General features: G+C 47.1%; 1 protein-coding gene across 7 annotated transcripts in view; it reads left to right on the forward strand.

Moving 5' to 3' along the window:
- The window catches only part of LOC124037509 (zinc finger protein 609-like), a 232,297-nt gene that overhangs the window by 143,806 nt on the left and 70,408 nt on the right, over positions 1 to 18,083 (forward strand). The window contains exon 1 of one of the 7 annotated variants that reach the window (XM_046352283.1): positions 10,107 to 10,417. The exons of 3 other annotated variants lie outside the window; for them this stretch is intronic. The gene's annotated coding sequence lies outside the window, so the exon portion shown is untranslated. 3 more of the 7 variants (XM_046352285.1, XM_046352281.1, XM_046352282.1) reach the window with 3 other exon arrangements.

An 18,083-nucleotide genomic window follows, 5' to 3' on the forward strand; every position in this document is an offset into this window, starting at 1 on the left:
ACGGCACGGCAAAAGTCCTTTTAAGTGTTTTAAAAATGTTATTAAGTACTCGACTACCAGTCCATATACATTCCTGACTGCACTTTTGGCTTGCCACGTTTCCAAGATGGCCACCGCCTGGTTACCCTTTCAGAAAACATTTAGCAGTTTTAAGGCGGCGATGAGCGGTGTGGGTGGTGTGTAAGAGTTTTGGGTATGTGTAGGAGAATTAGAGGAGGCTCTGTCGGAAGCCTGCCTCCCTGCCTGGCTGGCTGCTTTCTTCGAGGGCAACCGCCCCTCCCTACAGGGACTTGCTGCAGAACAGGAAGTGCAAGCGAAGATGGAACCGATGCGGTCTATAAATAGCCTGGTGGTGGTGGCGTGTCCTCTCCCGGGAGGTGGCACAGGCAAAAGCGGCAGCACGTTTGCTTGATTTGAATATGCAGTTAACTTAAAACAGCTTTCGTCCTGTCGCCAGGGCCACAGGGGCCCTCCTCTGTTCCCCTGTCCTCCTCTTCCACCCCTGGGAGAGAGCTGTTACAGGAGACGGGGGAGAGTTCAGTGCAGCTCAGGGCTCACCTTGAGAAAGGAGCCTTCTTATGGCTTTGGACTCAGTATAGAGCTGCCTGTCTACTGTGTGGTGTGGCTTCTCGCTGTACATGAAGAGAGCTGCCTGTCTACTGTGTGGTGTGGCTTCTCGCTGTACATGAGGAGAGCTGCCTGTCTACTGTGTGAGGTGGCTTCTCACTGTACATGAGGAGAGCTGCCTGTCTACTGTGTGGTGTGGCTTCTCGCTGTACATGAGGAGAGCTGCCTGTCTACTGTGTGGTGTGGCTTCTCGCTGTACATGAGGAGAGCTGCCTGTCTACTGTGTGGTGTGGCTTCTCGCTGTACATGAGGAGAGCTGCCTGTCTACTGTGTGGTGTGGCTTCTCGCTGTACATGAGGAGAGCTGCCTGTCTACTGTGTGGTGTGGCTTCTCGCTGTACATGAGGAGAGCTGCCTGTCTACTGTGTGTAGTGGCTTCTCGCTGTACATGAGGAGAGCTGCCTGTCTACTGTGTGGTGTGGCTTCTCGCTGTACATGAAGAGAGCTGCCTGTCTACTGTGTGGTGTGGCTTCTCGCTGTACATGAGAGCTGCCTGTCTACTGTGTGGTGTGGCTTCTCGCTGTACATGAGGAGAGCGGTATCAGCCAGCCAGCGCCCTTCAGTGACCCTCCTAAAGGTAGATACAGTACACAAGGGAGTGTTTGGGGACTTTGTGCTCTGCAGAACTGAAAGGAAAGGTTATCCTTTCAGAGGACAGATAAGTGTTGGGTAGTTCCTCTATCCGTGTGTGGGACCTAAAACGATCCTTCACGTTTCCCACGTCCCCATGAGGACAAAGGCCATTTTAAGCTTAGGGGTTGGATTTAGGGCTAGAATTAGGGTTATGTTAGGGGTTAGGGTTACGTTAGGGGTTAGGTTAGGGGTTAGGTTAGGGGTTAGTGTTACGTTAGGGGTTAGGGTTACGTTAGGGGTTAGGGTTACGTTAGGGGTTAGGGTTACGTTAGGGGTTAGGGTTACGTTAGGGGTTAGGGTTACGTTAGGGGTTACGTTAGGGGTTAGGTTAGGGGTTAGGGTTACGTTAGAGGTTAGGGGTTAGGGTTACGTTAGGGGTTAGGTTAGGGGTTAGTGTTACGTTAGGGTTAGGGTTACGTTAGGGGTTACGTTAGGGGTTAGGTTAGGGGTTAGGGTTACGTTAGGGGTTAGGTTAGGGGTTAGGGTTACGTTAGGGGTTAGGTTAGGGGTTAGTGTTACGTTAGGGGTTAGGTTAGGGGTTAGGGTTACGTTAGGAGTTAGGTTAGGGGTTAGGGTTACGTTAGGGGTTAGGTTAGGGGTTAGTGTTACGTTAGGGGTTAGGTTAGGGTTAGGTTAGGGGTTAGGGTTAGGTTAGGGGTTATGTTAGGGGTTAGGTTAGGGGTTAGGGTTATGTTAGGGGTTACGTTAGGGGTTAGGGTTAGGTTAGGGGTTAGGGTTAGGTTAGGGGTTAGGGTTACGTTAGGGGTTACGGTTATGTTAGGGGTTAGGGTTACGTTAGGGGTAGGGTTACGTTAGGGTTATGTTAGGGGTTAGGGTTACGTTAGGGTTACGTTAGGGGTTAGGGTTACGTTAGGGTTATGTTAGGGGTTAGGGTTAGGTTAGGGGTTAGGGTTACGTTAGGGGTTAGGGTTACGTTAGGGGTTAGGGTTACGTTAGGGGTTACGTTAGGGGTTAGGGTTACGTTAGGGGTTAGGGTTATGTTAGGGGTTAGGTTAGGGGTTAGGGTTACGTTAGGGGTTAGGGTTACGTTAGGGGTTAGGGTTACGTTAGGGGTTACGTTAGGGGTTAGGGTTACGTTAGGGGTTAGGTTAGGGGTTAGGTTAGGGGTTAGGTTAGGGGTTAGGGTTATGTTAGGGGTTAGGGTTATGTTAGGGGTTAGGGTTATGTTAGGGGTTAGGGTTATTTAGGGGTTAGGGTTATGTTAGGGGTTAGGGTTATGTTAGGGGTTACGTTAGGGGTTAGGGTTATGTTAGGGGTTTGGGTTAGGGTTATATTAGGGGTTAGGGATACGTTAGGGGTCAGGGTTACGTTCAGGGTTATGTTAGGGGTTAGGGTTATGTTAGGGGTTAGGGTTAGGTTAGGGTTATGTTAGGGGTTAGGGTTACGTTAGGGTTATGTTAGGGGTTAGGGTTATGTTAGGGGTTAGGGTTATGTTAGGGGTTAGGTTAGGGGTTAGGGTTATGTTAGGGGTTAGGGTTACGTTCAGGGTTATGTTAGGGGTTAGGGTTATGTTAGGGGTTAGGGTTATGTTAGGGGTTAGGTTAGGGGTTAGGGTTACGTTAGGGGTTAGGGTTACGTTAGGGGTTAGGGTTACGTTAGGGGTTTGTTAGTTAGGGTTATATTAGGGGTTAGGTTAGGGGGTTAGGTTAGGGTTAGGTTAGGGGTTAGGGTTATGTTAGGGGTTAGGGTTATGTTAGGGGTTAGGGTTATGTTAGGGGTTAGGGTTATGTTAGGGGTTAGGGTTATGTTAGGGGTTAGGGTTATGTTAGGGGTTTGGGTTAGGGTTATATTAGGGTTAGTTAGGGGATACGTTAGGGGTCAGGGTTACGTTCAGGGTTATGTTAGGGGTTAGGGTTATGTTAGGGTTAGGGTTAGGTTAGGGTTATGTTAGGGGGTTAGGGTTACGTTAGGGTTATGTTAGGGTTAGGGTTATGTTAGGGGTTAGGGTTATGTTAGGGGTTAGGTTAGGGGTTAGGGTTATGTTAGGGCTAGGGTTACGTTCAGGGTTATGTTAGGGGTTAGGGTTATGTTAGGGGTTAGGGTTATGTTAGGGGTTAGGTTAGGGGTTAAAAAGTACGTTAGGGGTTAGGGTTATCGTTAGGGGTTAGGTTGTTACGTTAGGGTTACGTTGGGGGTTAGGGTTATGTTAGGGGTTAGGTTAGGGTTAGGTTAGGGCTTATTTGTTCTGCTTTGGAGCTGGGCTTTGTCCCTTCCAGATCTGCTCTGTAATTATATTAGGGATGTTAGGGTTACTTTAGGGGTTAGGGTTACTTTAGGGGTTAGGGTTACTTTAGGGGTTAGGGTTACGTTAGGGGTTAGGGTTATGTTAGGGGTTACGTTAGGGGTTAGGGTTATGTTAGGGGATTGGGTTAGGGTTATATTAGGGGTTAGGGATACGTTAGGGGTCAGGGTTACGTTCAGGGTTATGTTAGAGGTTAGGGTTATGTTAGGGGTTAGGGTTAGGTTAGGGTCAGGGTTACGTTAGGGGTTTGGGTTAGTGTTACGTTAGGGGTCAGGGTTACGTTAGGGGTCAGGGTTACGTTAGGGGTCAGGGTTACGTTAGGGGTCAGGGTTACGTTAGGGGTCAGGGTTACGTTAGGGGTCAGGGTTACGTTAGGGGTCAGGGTTACGTTAGGGGTTAGGGTTATGTTAGGGGTTAGGGTTACGTTAGGGGTTAGGGTTAGGTTAGGGTCAGGATTACGTTAGGGGTTAGGGTTATGTTAGGGGTTTGGGTTAGGGTTATATTAGGGGTTAGGGATATGTTAGGGGTCAGGGTTACGTTAGGGGATAGGGTTAGTGTTACGTTAGGGGTTAGGGTTACGTTAGGGGATAGGTTTACGTTAGGGGTTAGGGTTACGTTAGGGGTTAGGGTTACGTTAGGGGTTTGGGGAAAATATGATTTTGAATGGAAGTTAGTTTTAGATGGGAGAGAAGGGGAGAGAGAGAGAAGGGGAGAGAGAGAGAAGGGGAGAGAGAGCGAAGGGGAGAGAGAGAGAAGGGGAGAGAGAGAGAAGGGGAGAGAGAGAGAAGGGGAGAGAGAGAGAAGGGGAGAGAGAGAGAAGGGGAGAGAGAAGGGGAGAGAGAGAGAGAGAATGCAATGCTAGCTAGGGTGATACAAGGTCTTACAGCCTGGAAGCGACTGTACTAGAGCATGATTGTAGTCAGCTCTCCACAGCCCTCTCCTCCTCCCCTGTGGGCACTTCCCTTTCCCTACTCCTCTCTCACCGTTGTTACTCCCACACTAAAAAGTACATTTCTAATTGAGTGTATTTAATCAGGCTAGATATCATTTGAACTGAAGTCCAAAGTTGTTGCACAACTACTTATGCAAGTTGTTAGTGTGGGCAGGTCTAGCAGTCAAAGATGGAGTGTTCTTTGCTTATTTGTTCTGTTTCTTTGGAGCATCGCTCTGGCTTTGTCCCTTCCAGATCTGCTCTGTAATATTTAGACCTTGGCTGTGATGTGTTTGGTCATCATATCTGTATGAAACACCTCAGGCCCAGTCCAGCATTGTGTAAACTCAAAACAACACCTCCACCAGGGGAGAACAGTAAACACTAAACAACAACTCCGCCAGGGGAGAACAGTGGTTGTTGTGGATAAATAATCCCATCAGGGCTTGCTAGCTGGGGCATTGTTTAGTGTTTACTGGTCTCTCTATGCGGAGGTGTTGTTTGCAGTGTTTACTGGTCTCTCCTGGCAGAGGTGTTGTTTACAGTGTTTACTGGTCTCTCTATGCGGAGGTGTTGTTTACTGTGTTTACTGGTCTCTCCTGGCGGAGGTGTTGTTTACTGTGTTTACTGATCTCTCTATGCGGAGGTGTTGTTTACAGTGTTTACTGGTCTCTCCTGGCGGAGGTGTTGTTTACTGGTCTCTCCTGGCGGAGGTGTTGTTTACTGGTCTCTCCTGGCGGAGGTGTTGTTTACTGGTCTCTCTATGCGGAGGTGTTGTTTACTGTGTTTACTGGTCTCTCTATGCGGAGGTGTTGTTTACTGTGTTTACTGTTGTCCTCTGGCAGAGGTGTTGTTTACAGTGTTTACTGGTCTCTCCTGGCGGAGGTGTTGTTTACAGTGTTTACTGGTCTCCCCTGGCGGAGGTGTTGTTTACAGTGTTTACTGTTGTCCTCTGGCAGAGGTGTTGTTTACTGTGTTTACTGTTGTCCTCTGGCAGAGGTGTTGTTTACTGTGTTTACTGTTGTCCTCTGGCAGAGGTGTTGTTTACTGTGTTTACTGTTGTCCTCTGGCAGAGGTGTTTACTGTGTTTACTGTTGTCCTCTGGCAGAGGTGTTGTTTACAGTGTTTACTGGTCTCTCTATGCGGAGGTGTTGTTTACTGTGTTTACTGTTGTCCTCTGGCAGAGGTGTTGTTTACAGTGTTTACTGGTCTCTCCTGGTGGAGGTGTTGTTTACTGTGTTTACTGGTCTCCGCTGGAGGACGAGGTGTTTACTGTTGTCCCCTGGCAGAGGTGTTGTTTACAGTATTTACTGGTCTCTCCTGGCGGAGGTGTTGTTTACTGTGTTTACTAGTCTCTCTATGCGGAGGTGTTGTTTACTGTGTTTACTGTTGTCCTCTGGCAGAGGTGTTGTTTACAGTGTTTACTGTTGTCCTCTGGCAGAGGTGTTGTTTACTGTGTTTACTGTTGTCCTCTGGCATAGGTGTTGTTTACTGTGTTTACTGGTCTCTCTATGCGGAGGTGTTGTTTACTGTGTTTACTGTTGTCCTCTGGCAGAGGTGTTGTTTACAGTGTTTACTGGTCTCCCCTGGCGGAGGTGTTGTTTACAGTGTTTACTGTTGTCCTCTGGCAGAGGTGTTGTTTACTGTGTTTACTGGTCTCTCTATGCGGAGGTGTTGTTTGCTGTGTTTACTGTTGTCCTCTGGCAGAGGTGTTGTTTACAGTGTTTACTGGTCTCTCCTGGTGGAGGTGTTGTTTACTGTGTTTACTGGTCTCCGCTGGAGGACGAGGTGTTTACTGTTGTCCCCTGGCAGAGGTGTTGTTTACAGTATTTACTGGTCTCTCCTGATGGAGGTGGTGTTTACAGTATTTACTGGTCTCTCCTGATGGAGGTGGTGTTTACAGTATTTACTGGTCTCTCCTGGTGGAGGTGGTGTTTACTGGTCTCTCCTGGCGGAGGTGTTGTTTACTGGTCTCTCCTGGCGGAGGTGTTGTTTACTGGTCTCTCTATGCGGAGGTGTTGTTTACTGTGTTTACTGGTCTCTCTATGCGGAGGTGTTGTTTACTGTGTTTACTGTTGTCCTCTGGCAGAGGTGTTGTTTACAGTGTTTACTGGTCTCTCCTGGCGGAGGTGTTGTTTACAGTGTTTACTGGTCTCCCCTGGCGGAGGTGTTGTTTACAGTGTTTACTGTTGTCCTCTGGCAGAGGTGTTGTTTACTGTGTTTACTGTTGTCCTCTGGCAGAGGTGTTGTTTACTGTGTTTACTGTTGTCCTCTGGCAGAGGTGTTGTTTACAGTGTTTACTGGTCTCTCTATGCGGAGGTGTTGTTTACTGTGTTTACTGGTCTCCGCTGGAGGACGAGGTGTTTACTTTTCTCCCCTGGCGGAGGTGTTGCTTACTGTTTTCCCCTGGCGGAGGTGTTGCTTACTGTTTTCCCCTGGCGGAGGTGTTGTTTACTGTTCTCCCCTGGCGGAGGTGTTGCTTACTGTTCTCCCCTGGCGGAGGTGTTGCATACTGTTCTCTCCTGGCGGAGGTGTTGTTTACTGTTCTCTCCTGGCGGAGGTGTTGTTTACTGTTCTCCCCTGGAGGATGTGTTGCTTACAGTATTTACTGGTCTCTCCTGGCGAAGGTGTTGTTGAAGGTGTTTACTGGTCTCTCCTGATGGAGGTTTTGTTTACAGTGTTTACTGGTCTCTCCTGGCAGTGGTGTTGTTTACTGTGTTTACTGGTCTCTCCTGGCGGATGTGTTGTTTACAGCCTTTACTGGTGTCTCCTAGCGGAGTTGTTGTTTACTGTGTTTACTGGTCTCTCCTGGAGGAGATGTTGTTTACAGTGTTTACTGGTCTCTCCTGGAGGAGGTGTTAACAGTGTTTACTGGTCTCTCCTAGCGGAGTTGTTGTTTACTGTGTTTACTGGTCTCTCCTGGCGGATGTGTTTACAGTGTTTACTGGTCTCTCCTGACGGAGTTGTTGTTTACTGTGTTTACTGATCTCTCCTGGCAGATGTGTTGTTAACAGTGTTTACTGTTCTCCTCTGACGGAGGTGTTGTTTACTGTTCTCCCCTGGAGGATGTGTTGCTTAGTGTTTACTGGTCTCTCCTGACGGAGGTGTTGTTTACTGGTCTCTCCTGGCGGAGGTGTTGTTTAGTGTTTACTGGTCTCTCCTGGAGGAGTGGTTGTTTAGTGTTTACTGGTCTCTCCTGACGGAGGTTTGTTTACAGTGTTTACTGGTCTCTCCTGGCAGAGGTGTTGTTTACAGTGTTTACTGGTCTCTCCTGGCGGAGGTGTTGTTTACAGTGTTTACTGGTCTCTCCTGGCGGAGGTGTTGTTTACTGTGTTTACTGTTCTCCGCTGGCGGAGGTGTTGCATACTGTCCTCTCCTGGCGGAGGTGTTGTTTACTGTTCTCCCCTGGAGGATGTGTTGTTTACAGTGTTTACTGGTCTCTCCTGGAGGAGGTGTTGTTTAGTGTTTACTGGTCTCTCCTGACGGAGGTTTGTTTACAGTGTTTACTGGTCTCTCCTGGTGAAGGTGTTGTTTAAAGTGTTTACTGTTCTCTCTTGGAAGAGGTGTTGTTTACTGTGTTTACTGGTCTCTCTTGGAAGAGGTGTTGTTTACTGGTCTCCCCTGGCGGAGGTGTTTACAGTAGGTTTTTGTTCTCTCCAGGCGGAGATGCAAACATTGTAAGGGGGAGAACAGTAGAGGTAGTGAGCTATTTTTTTTAGGGATCAGCAGTCTGTCTCGGGGTTCGGGCTCGGCAGTCAAATGAAAATAAATGTTATTGGTCACATGCGCCGAATACAACGGGTGTGACCTTACAGTGAAATGGTTGCTTACGAGCCCCTAACCAACAATGCAGTTACAAAAATATGAATAATAATAATAAATAAAAGTTACAAGTCGTTAAAGAGCAGCAGTAAAATAACAATAGCGAGACTATAAACAGGGGGTACCAGAACAGTCAATGTGCGGGGGCACTGGTTAGTAGGGGTAATTGAGGTAATATGTACATGTAGGTAGAGTTATTAAATTCACTCTGCATAGATAATAAACAGAGAGTAGCAGCAACGTAGAAGGGGGAGGGACAGGCAATGGTCTGGGTGACCATTTGATTAGCTGTTTAGGAGTCTTATGGCTTGGGGGGGTAGAAGCTGTTTAGAAGCGTCTTGGACCTTGACCAGGCACTACGGTATTGCTTGCTGTGCGGTACTCTAGCAGAGAGAACAGTCTATGACTGGGGTGGCTGGAGTCTTTGACAATTTTTAGGGCTCAGCAGTCTGTCTCGGGTTTAGGGCTCAGCAGTCTGTCTCGGGCTTAGGGCTCAGCAGTCTGTCTCGGGCTTAGGGCTCAGCAGTCCGTCTCGGGCTTAGGGCTCAGCAGTCCGTCTCGGGCTTAGGGCTCAGCAGTCCGTCTCGGGCTTAGGGCTCAGCAGTCCGTCTCGGGCTTAGGGCTCAGCAGTCCGTCTCGGGCTTAGGGCTCAGCTGTCCGTCTCGGGCTTAGGGCTCAGCTGTCCGTCTCGGGCTTAGGGCTCAGCAGTCTGTCTCGGGCTTAGGGCTCAGCAGTCTGTCTCGGGCTTAGGGCTCAGCAGTCTGTCTCGGGCTTAGGGCTCAGCAGTCTGTCTCGGGCTTAGGGCTCAGCAGTCTGTCTCGGGCTTAGGGCTCAGCATAGGGCTCAGCAGTCTGTCTCGGGCTTAGGGCTCAGCAGTCTGTCTCGGGCTTAGGGCTCAGCAGTCTGTCTCGGGCTTAGGGCTCAGCAGTCTCTCGGGCTTAGGGCTCAGCAGTCTGTCTCGGGCTTAGGGCTCAGCAGTCTGTCTCGGGCTTAGGGCTCAGCAGTCTGTCTCGGGCTTAGGGCTCAGCAGTCTGTCTCGGGCTTAGGGCTCAGCAGTCTGTCTCGGGCTTAGGGCTCAGCAGTCTGTCTCGGGCTTAGGGCTCAGCAGTCTGTCTCGGGCTTAGGGCTCAGCAGTCTGTCTCGGGCTTAGGGCTCAGCAGTCTGTCTCGGGCTTAGGGCTCAGCAGTCTGTCTCGGGCTTAGGGCTCAGCAGTCTGTCTCGGGCTTAGGGCTCAGCAGTCTGTCTCGGGCTTAGGGCTCAGCAGTCTGTCTCGGGCTTAGGGCTCAGCAGTCTCTCGGGCTTAGGGCTCAGCAGTCTGTCTCGGGCTTAGGGCTCAGCAGTCTGTCTCGGGCTTAGGGCTCAGCAGTCTCTCTCGGGCTTAGGGCTCAGCAGTCTGTCTCGGGCTTAGGGCTCAGCAGTCTGTCTCGGGCTTAGGGCTCAGCAGTCTGTCTCGGGCTTAGGGCTCAGCAGTCTGTCTCGGGCTTAGGGCTCAGCAGTCTGTCTCGGGCTTAGGGCTCAGCAGTCTGTCTCGGGGGCTGCAGAGATAAAGGCATGACTAAGCAGCGGGGAGAGAAGAGATGTACAGGTTCTGCACCGCTTATCTGGATCTTTGTGCAGCCCGGCCATCTCTCTGACTGAGCTCTCCAGTGGGTGACCTTGACAAGAGTGTGGGTTATTATTGTAATACATACCGCTCTGGTGGAATGGCCGGAGGGAGGGGAGGAGAAGGCGGGAAGAAGAGAGAGAGAGAGAGAGAGAGAGAGGAGAGGAAGGAGAGTGCGCAAGGGGGATTTCCGGTATTTTCCACAGCACAGATGGGACTTTGTTGGAGCATGGAGTGAGAAGACGGGTCAGGTGAGAGCAGCAGCTTGATCTCTCAGTTGGGTGTCCTCGGAACTGTTTACGACAACTTCACCACGGCCACAGCGGCAGCCATGTTGTTTTCCTCAGTCTACTCGTCTAGCGTTTGGATTTGTTCAAGGGAAGCCTGGGAGTTGTGTTTTTAGGATGGGGCTTGACTGAGGCACTGTGTGTGTGCCTGACATTCCTTTGGCTTAACTCCCCAGCAACAGAGCTAACACCCTTTTTCTGAGTTTTTGTTTTGTTTTTTTAACATCTAGAATCTTCAAGCCTTCTCAAAATGTAAGTGCTGTGTTGTTTTTGCTACTCTCGGAAAAGGGATTTTATACAGTACTGAGGTTGGATTTACAGGCGAGTGAAAGTACACCCCCAGAGGTGTATGTGTGTAGAAAATAAGCTCTGACTTTCCTATGTGGAAGACTTGACCAGTTTTGGTTGGTTGCTGGGGGAGGAGGGGGGGGGGGTTCGTATTTTGGTCTCCTCCCATTACCTCCCGAAACACTATAGTAGGCGGAGTCCCCAAGCCAGCCAACCGCCATCAGAAGTGTTGACGGGGGGAGGGGCAGAGCAGATGAGCCAAGCGAGGGGAGAAGGGTATCAGCTAGGCTTGAGACCAGAGAATACAGTGTAAACCTGCTGGCCAGCCAGTCCACACAGGAAGCTACTGCTGCAGTCAACCCTGTCCCTGTCCTTCAATACACTGAGCTGCCACTTACTTTCTCAGATAGCAGCACGATCTCAATCGGCTGTCCCTCAGAGGAAGGAGACGGGCAAGTGGGAGGAAGAAGGGGTGTACGTTATTTTTGTCATTTTTTAAATTCAGAATATGTAGTCAGTCAGTGTACACAGATCCATGATTACACTTCCGTGTGGACAGAATAGACGCTAAGCCATCCGTCAAACGCTTGTGCAGTTATCAGGCGATCTAAGGTCTTTTTCAGTTTGCTCTGCTACCTTCTGGTTTCATGCAGGCTCCTGCCCCTGAATACTGATTAGCCGGGAGGCTTTCTCTCTCTCTCTCTCTCTCTCTCTCTCTCTCTCTCTCTCTCTCTCTCTCTCTCTCTCTCTCTCTCTCTCTCTCTCTCTCTCTCTCTCTCTCTCTCTCTCTTATCTCTCGTTCTCTCGTTCTCTCTCTCTCTCGTTCTCTCTCTCTCTTCTCTTCTCTCGTTCTCTCGTTCTCTCGCTCTCCGGCGAAACACTATCTTGCTTGTTATGCCGTCTGTAGAAAAGCTTTTCCTCCCTGCTGTCTCTGGTGTAAAGGTCATGTTACACCCAGCAGTCCTGGCTGTGTTGTCAGGGAACACAAATATTTCTTGGTGGGTTAACTCTCTCTCTCGCTCTCCGATTGTCCTTTTTCATGCATGGGCTAAACAGAGTCATTGGAGGTGGAGCTGGCAGCGATCATCAAGGCTGAAACTAGGGCAAGCAGAGGGAAATGTAACCTGAACTCCATGCTGAACCAAAGAGCACAGCCTCCCAGTGAGTAGAGGAGAACTATCTGTCGTGGACTAGCTCGTGACTGCCCTGCTGCACACACAACACAGCGTCTTTTCCACTGTGTTTTTAAATGGCCAGAATGTAAGTGTTTACAGTGTCTCGTGAAAACAGGGTCCTGCGACACAGCTGTTTAACCCAGGCCTGAGAGCGTTGAATTGAGGCTTTGCTTCCATTTCCTGTTTTTATTATTATTATTATTATATTTCTGCCTACCTCAACTGCTCGGGAAACACATTCGTAAAAGCACACTCATAATCGGTCAACCTGCGCCGTGCTCCGCTGCCTGACCTTTGAACTCTGAACAGAGCCCGTTGTTGTCTGACGGCTGTTAGCAGAGTGTACCAGTAGGCTGTGGCCATTCATGATGCCTCAACCCACAGAGACGAGGCTAGAGACGCTGAAATCGACGACACAGAGATGCAGGTAGCTTTTAATGCGGTTTAGTGTAATGACTCCCTAGCCGCGCTGACAAGAACGGTAGAATTGCATCCAGGCTAGCATTGTCTCACTAACAAGCTGCAGCTTCAGACTGTTTTGTTCATCTAGTAGTTGGCAGTTTATTTTTCAGCCACTGGCTACAGCTCAACATTTTAACAATGCTCTCTTTTTCTCTCACCTCTGTGTTGTCGTGTGCCTCCTACTCAGTCAAGACCTCTGCTGATTTGTTGTGTTGATACCAGGCTATTGGCTGCTTTCAAAATGCAGGTGGCATTGGGGTTACCACTCTTCACTTCCTCTGTCACACTCACTCACACACCAATTGAATTGTCATCGCCACTGACAGTAGATACAGGCATCTCTTTTGTTAAGCTTCTTCTGTGGCAGCAGGACCCAGTGAATGGCTTTTTAAGGTAAGGCCTAGTGAATAGTCTCTTAGTAAGGTAGGGCCTAGTGAATAGTCTCTTAGTAAGGTAGGGCCTAGTGAATAGTCTCTTAGTAAGGTAGGGCCTAGTGAATAGTCTCTTAGTAAGGTAAGGCCTAGTGAATAGTCTCTTAGTAAGGTAGGGCCTAGTGAATAGTCTCTTAGTAAGGTAAGGCCTAGTGAATAGTCTCTTAGTAAGGTAAGGCCTAGTGAATAGTCTCTTAGTAAGGTAAGGCCTAGTGAATAGTCTCTTAGTAAGGTAAGGCCTAGTGAATAGTCTCTTAGTAAGGTAGGGCCTAGTGAATAGTCTCTTAGTAAGGTAGGGCCTAGTGAATAGTTTCTTAGTAAGGTAAGGCCTAGTGAATAGTCTCTTAGTAAGGTAAGGCCTAGTGAATAGTCTCTTAGTAAGGTAAGGCCTAGTGAATAGTCTCTTAGTAAGGTAGGGCCTAGTGAATAGTCTCTTAGTAAGGTAAGGCCTAGTGAATAGTCTCTTAGTAAGGTAAGGCCTAGTGAATAGTCTCTTAGTAAGGTAAGGCCTAGTGAATAGTCTCTTAGTAAGGTAAGGCCTAGTGAATAGTCTCTTAGTAAGGTAGGGCCTAGTGAATAGTCTCTTAGTAAGGTAAGGCCTAGTGAATAGTCTCTTAGTAAGGTAAGGCCTAGTGAATAGTCTCTTAGTAAGGTAAGGCCTAGTGAATAGTCTCTTAGTAAGGTAAGGCCTAGTGAATAGTCTCTTAGTAAGGTAAGGCTGTGAATTTCTTTATCAGGTAGGCCTTGAATAGCCAATGTCAAATTGAATAGTCTCTTTAGTGAAAACATTTTCATTTAAGTCTTAGTTTCCTTTCACAAGGCCTAGTGAATAGTCTCTTAGTAAGGTAAGGCCTAGTGAATAGTCTCTTAGTAAGGTAAGGCTTAGTGAATAGTCTCTTAGTAAGGTAAGGCCTAGTGAATAGCGATAAGGCTATTGTCTTTTAATTCAAATCTGATTTTCGTTTATCATAGGATTATAGCCAATGTCAAATTAGCCTCTTTATTGAAAACATTTTCATTTAGTCTTAGTTTCCCTTTCACACAGGCTTCTTGATTGAAAAGGCTGGAGACTTTTGATTGCGTTTCATTGAATTGGCTACAGTAGCCTAGCAGTTTTTGTTGTGTTGGCTACAGTAGCCTAGCAGTTTTCATTGAGTTGGCTACCTTAGCAGTTTTCATTGAGTTGGCTACAGTAGCCTAGCAGTTTTCATTGAGTTGGCTACAGTAGCCTAGCAGTTTTCATTGAGTTGGCTACAGTAGCCTAGCAGTTTTCATTGACTTGGCTACAGTAGCCTAGCAGTTCTATTTTTGTTTCACTTCCTCATTGATGTTGGTAGGATGTGAGAGAACTTGGCGGAGAGTCTCTTTTCTCTTAGCAACAGGTGAATAGCTGTCTGGGGCTGTTGCTAAGGGCCGGGAGATGAGGGCCGTGGTCCTCTGAGCTGTCAGCCTCAATATGCCTCTCCCTTGAGGGAGGGAGGGGGGGCTGTTTTGTAAACCCCTCTCTCCTCACTTACAAAGAAAATGGGTCACTGAAGAATACCACTTCCTTCTCGTTATGGCTTAGTCATTGAACATGCAACTTGGTCCAGTTGTACATATACATAGTAGAATTATTTTTTTTGTACGATAGAAGCTGAACTTTAAAGCAAGCTATTCAGAATCTGACTTCTATTGTGTTACTGTTACCATTTTGGACTCCCGAGTGGCGCAGCGGTCTAAAGCACTGGATCTCAGTGATAGAGGCGTCACTACAGACCCTGGTTCGATTCCAGGCTGTATCACAACCGGCCGTGATTGGGAGTCCCATAGGACGGCGTACAATTGGCCCAGCGTTGTTAGGGTTTGGCTGGGGTAGACCGTCATTATAAATAAGAATGTGTTCTTAAACTGACTTGCCTAGTTAATAAAGGTTACGTTAAAATAAAATTGTAATTTGTTTATGTTCAACTCTTGTCAGACTCTGGGCTCTCTGAGTTGAGTCAATAATGGTTAAAGGGTCGATCAGCAGTTGCAACATGTATTTCTGGGATTTAAATGGACTATTCATTTAGATTGTTGAAGAATAGAACTTATAAATGCCCTCTTGCACTAAGTTCAACTGTCGTATCTCATCAGAACCCAAAATATAAGCTTGTCATACTGTTATACTTGTTATACTGGTGGGGAGAATCGTTTGTTGTTGTTTTCAAGTGCTGATTGACACTTTTAATGGGGGGGGGGGTGCCATAGAATTAGGACATAGAATACTATAATATAGATGTGTACTTGAATAAGATTCCTATGGTTGACTCTGTAGGAGCCGGTGTGATTTGAATTAGCCGGGGGCGTAGCTCATGCTGTTGACTAGCAGGATGCTCTGCGTGTGAACTGTAGAACAAAGGTTTCTTTGGTGGCCCGGGCTGCACAAACCTGTCAGCCATTTCCGCCCGCAACTCTCACCTGTTACTTTCTGTGGTCTGCTTTTCCCACACTCGTACACTAAACACCAACTGATCATTACCTCACACAAGGCCTAGTCAATACAAACCTTATATGGGATTTTAAAGAAGTGGTTGTCGATCATATTGGGTCTCTAGGTCTTTTGTGGGATAATGTTAACTAGGTTTCTGTTAAACCGTGTTTTTAAAAAACGTGACAGTCTCTCTGAGCTCTGTCTGCAGCTCCCGCTGCGGGGCGGCAGGTAGCCTAGTGGTTAGAGCGTTGGACTAGTCACCGAAAGGTTGCAAGATCGTATCCCCTGAGCTGACAAGGTAAAAATCTTGTCATTCTACTCCCTGAACAAGGCAGTTAAACCACTGTTCCTAGACCAGTTAACCCACTGTTCCTAGACCAGTTAACCCACTGTTCCTAGACCAGTTAACCCACTGTTCCTAGACCAGTTAACCCACTGTTCCTAGACCAGTTAAACCACTGTTCCTAGGCCGTCATTGTAAATAAGAATTTGTTCTTAACTGACTTGCCCGGTTAAATAAAGATGAAACAAAAACAAGTCACGTCCATCATCTGTTACAGTGCCTGAGAACACTGTACCTTTGAAAACATGTGGGTTTGTTTACAGTTATCTCCAAGTGGAAGGACAGAACCGGGGTCTAAGGCCTGCTGTGTATAATTGTGGGATGCATGTTTGAAGAGGCTTTTAGCTGGCAAGCATCGTCTTCTTTTAAATATGTTTTTTTTCTTTCCTCTGGAATAAACTGCCTTCTCTGTGAATCTAGGTTACAAGGGGGGAGGTCAGTGTAGCCCCCCCACCCAGGTTTCTCATGGTAGCGTTTAATAGTTCTCCACTTTTGTCTTGAGGTTTTTAGTCCAGAAAACACAGCTTGTCATTTAAAAGTCCACACTTGGTCACAGGAAACTGTCAGTTTTTAATATTCCCCTGGTGTCGTTTGGTTTTGAAAGTGCTTTGAGGCTTGTTCCGTGTGAGCCTGGGGAGGTGGGAAGCCTTGAAACATCAGTGGAGAGCAGAGGTGTCCTGCCCCCTTCAGAAGGATTATATATATATATATATATATATATATATATATATATATATATATATATATATAGTACTACTAGCCACCTAGCTATGTTATGAAGTTGGCGTTAAGCCTCCAGTGTGGTCACCAGTCTTCCAGGACCCAGGAAAACTCAAATTACAGGCAGCTTTGGGTTTCCATCAATCAGATTCTCAATCCTTCTCTAATTATAGGCAAAGGCAGTAAGTGCCCGATTTGTTTTACAACCCCCGTGGGTATGGCCTTGTTGAGAATGTTCTGGTCTGGTGCCGGCTAGAGCTCAACATAAACCGTGTAACCACTCACAACCATAAGACTGCTCATTCCCCTTTTGTGCCCAGACTGGTTGGGAAAGTAGTAGGTTTTTACAGATCATTGTCTCGTCTATTGACCATATTGATTCTTCTATTGACTCTTCTTATCGGAGGATCAATGGCGGTGCACAGTATTGACTGTTGTGAAGGCTACTTCTTCTCGGAATGTTCTATGGTCAAAGTCTGTTTTAAACATCGAAACTAACATCACAGTGTGGTCCAGGTCTGTCCTGTCCACATCTCTGGATTGTGTGTTTGTCAAATTGTATTTTTGAGTCCAGTTGATTGGCTGCGTGTGAATGGTGTCCAATAGGAGCTGTGTCAGGTCTAGTCCTTTCATCTGCGCTCTGAGTGCATGACTCATTACTTCTTCCCCATTGGAGCAATGTTCCCTCTAAATGTTTACGGCACTGAGCAAATTTCAGGTCTGCTGAGCGCAAACTTGAACGTTGTGAAGATTCTGTGCAACTTCCAGCATGCGTTTACTGTGAACACTGAGGCTGTACCCGCTTTAAGTTACAGTGTTACTGTGAACACTGAGGCTGTACCCGCTTTAAGTTACAGTGTTACTGTGAACACTGAGGCTGTACCCGCTTTAAGTTAGTGTTACTGTGAACACTGAGGCTGTAGCTGCTTTAGGTTAGTTTTACTGTGAACACTGAGGCTGTATGTCATAAGGTGAATGCACCAATTTGTAAGTCGCTCTGGATAAGAGCGTCTGCTAAATGACTTAAATGTAATGTAAATGTAGCTGTTTGAGGTTCCAGTTTTACTGTGAACACTGAGGCTGTACCTGCTTTAGGTTACAGTTTTACTGTCAACACTGAGGCTGTAGCTGTTTGAGGTTACAGTTTTACTGTGAACACTGAGGCTGTAGCCGCTTTAGGTTACAGTTTTAAGTGGCCAAGTAGGCTACTGCGGCTATTTGATCATAATATAGGCTTACCAGAGTGGTCTACCTTCAAAAACAATGTAGAAAATGCATCCCATAACATTTTAACATGTTCTATCATTCAGCCTACAGTAGCAGCCAATGTGTGGTGTTCAATGTCGGTCTACATTCCTTGAGACTTTTGAAAAAAACATTAGTCTTGACATTAACCTGTTTATCCACTGAAAATGTTGTTTGCTGCCAGAAACCACTTTACAAAATAAAATGCATAATTGTTCCCATACCGTTTATTACAGAGAATCAGATAAATTATGCTACCCTTTGCCTATTCTCTACTTAGCTTACTCAATCTAGTCTCAAAATACAACACTGCCCCTTTAAGACAAAAAAAGCTTGTTTACCTGACTCGCTTTTCAAAGATGTCTAGAAATGTACACGTTTTGTGCTCTTGTAGGAAGCAATCACTCCACTATTGCTGACTACAAATGATCTACATCTGGGCTAATAACTCACTAAGTGGCAAAGGACATGAACAAAATGTGCACACGTGGCTACATGCAGCTCACCCTTTAATCTCAAAACAAGTGCATCTACTCACGATCGCTCATGCTGTAAACATGGTCCAGTTGAACCTAAATGGCACAGATCCATATATGGCAGTAGTCTTATTTGCATAAACTCCTACCGCAGCTCTGATTGGTTATGCCACACCGGTTTGTGTAGAGTACGGCTGAGTCTTGCGCAATAGAATCCTACTCTGATGTGTTCTGCCAACAACAACATCTCTTGCATAGTTTGTTTTCTTTCATTGTTGCATTGAAAGTGGATAATATTGTGTTGATTCGATCACAATCGCCAC

This window comes from Oncorhynchus gorbuscha, linkage group LG06 (assembly GCF_021184085.1).
Source record: "Oncorhynchus gorbuscha isolate QuinsamMale2020 ecotype Even-year linkage group LG06, OgorEven_v1.0, whole genome shotgun sequence".
Taxonomy (NCBI): domain Eukaryota; kingdom Metazoa; phylum Chordata; class Actinopteri; order Salmoniformes; family Salmonidae; genus Oncorhynchus; species Oncorhynchus gorbuscha.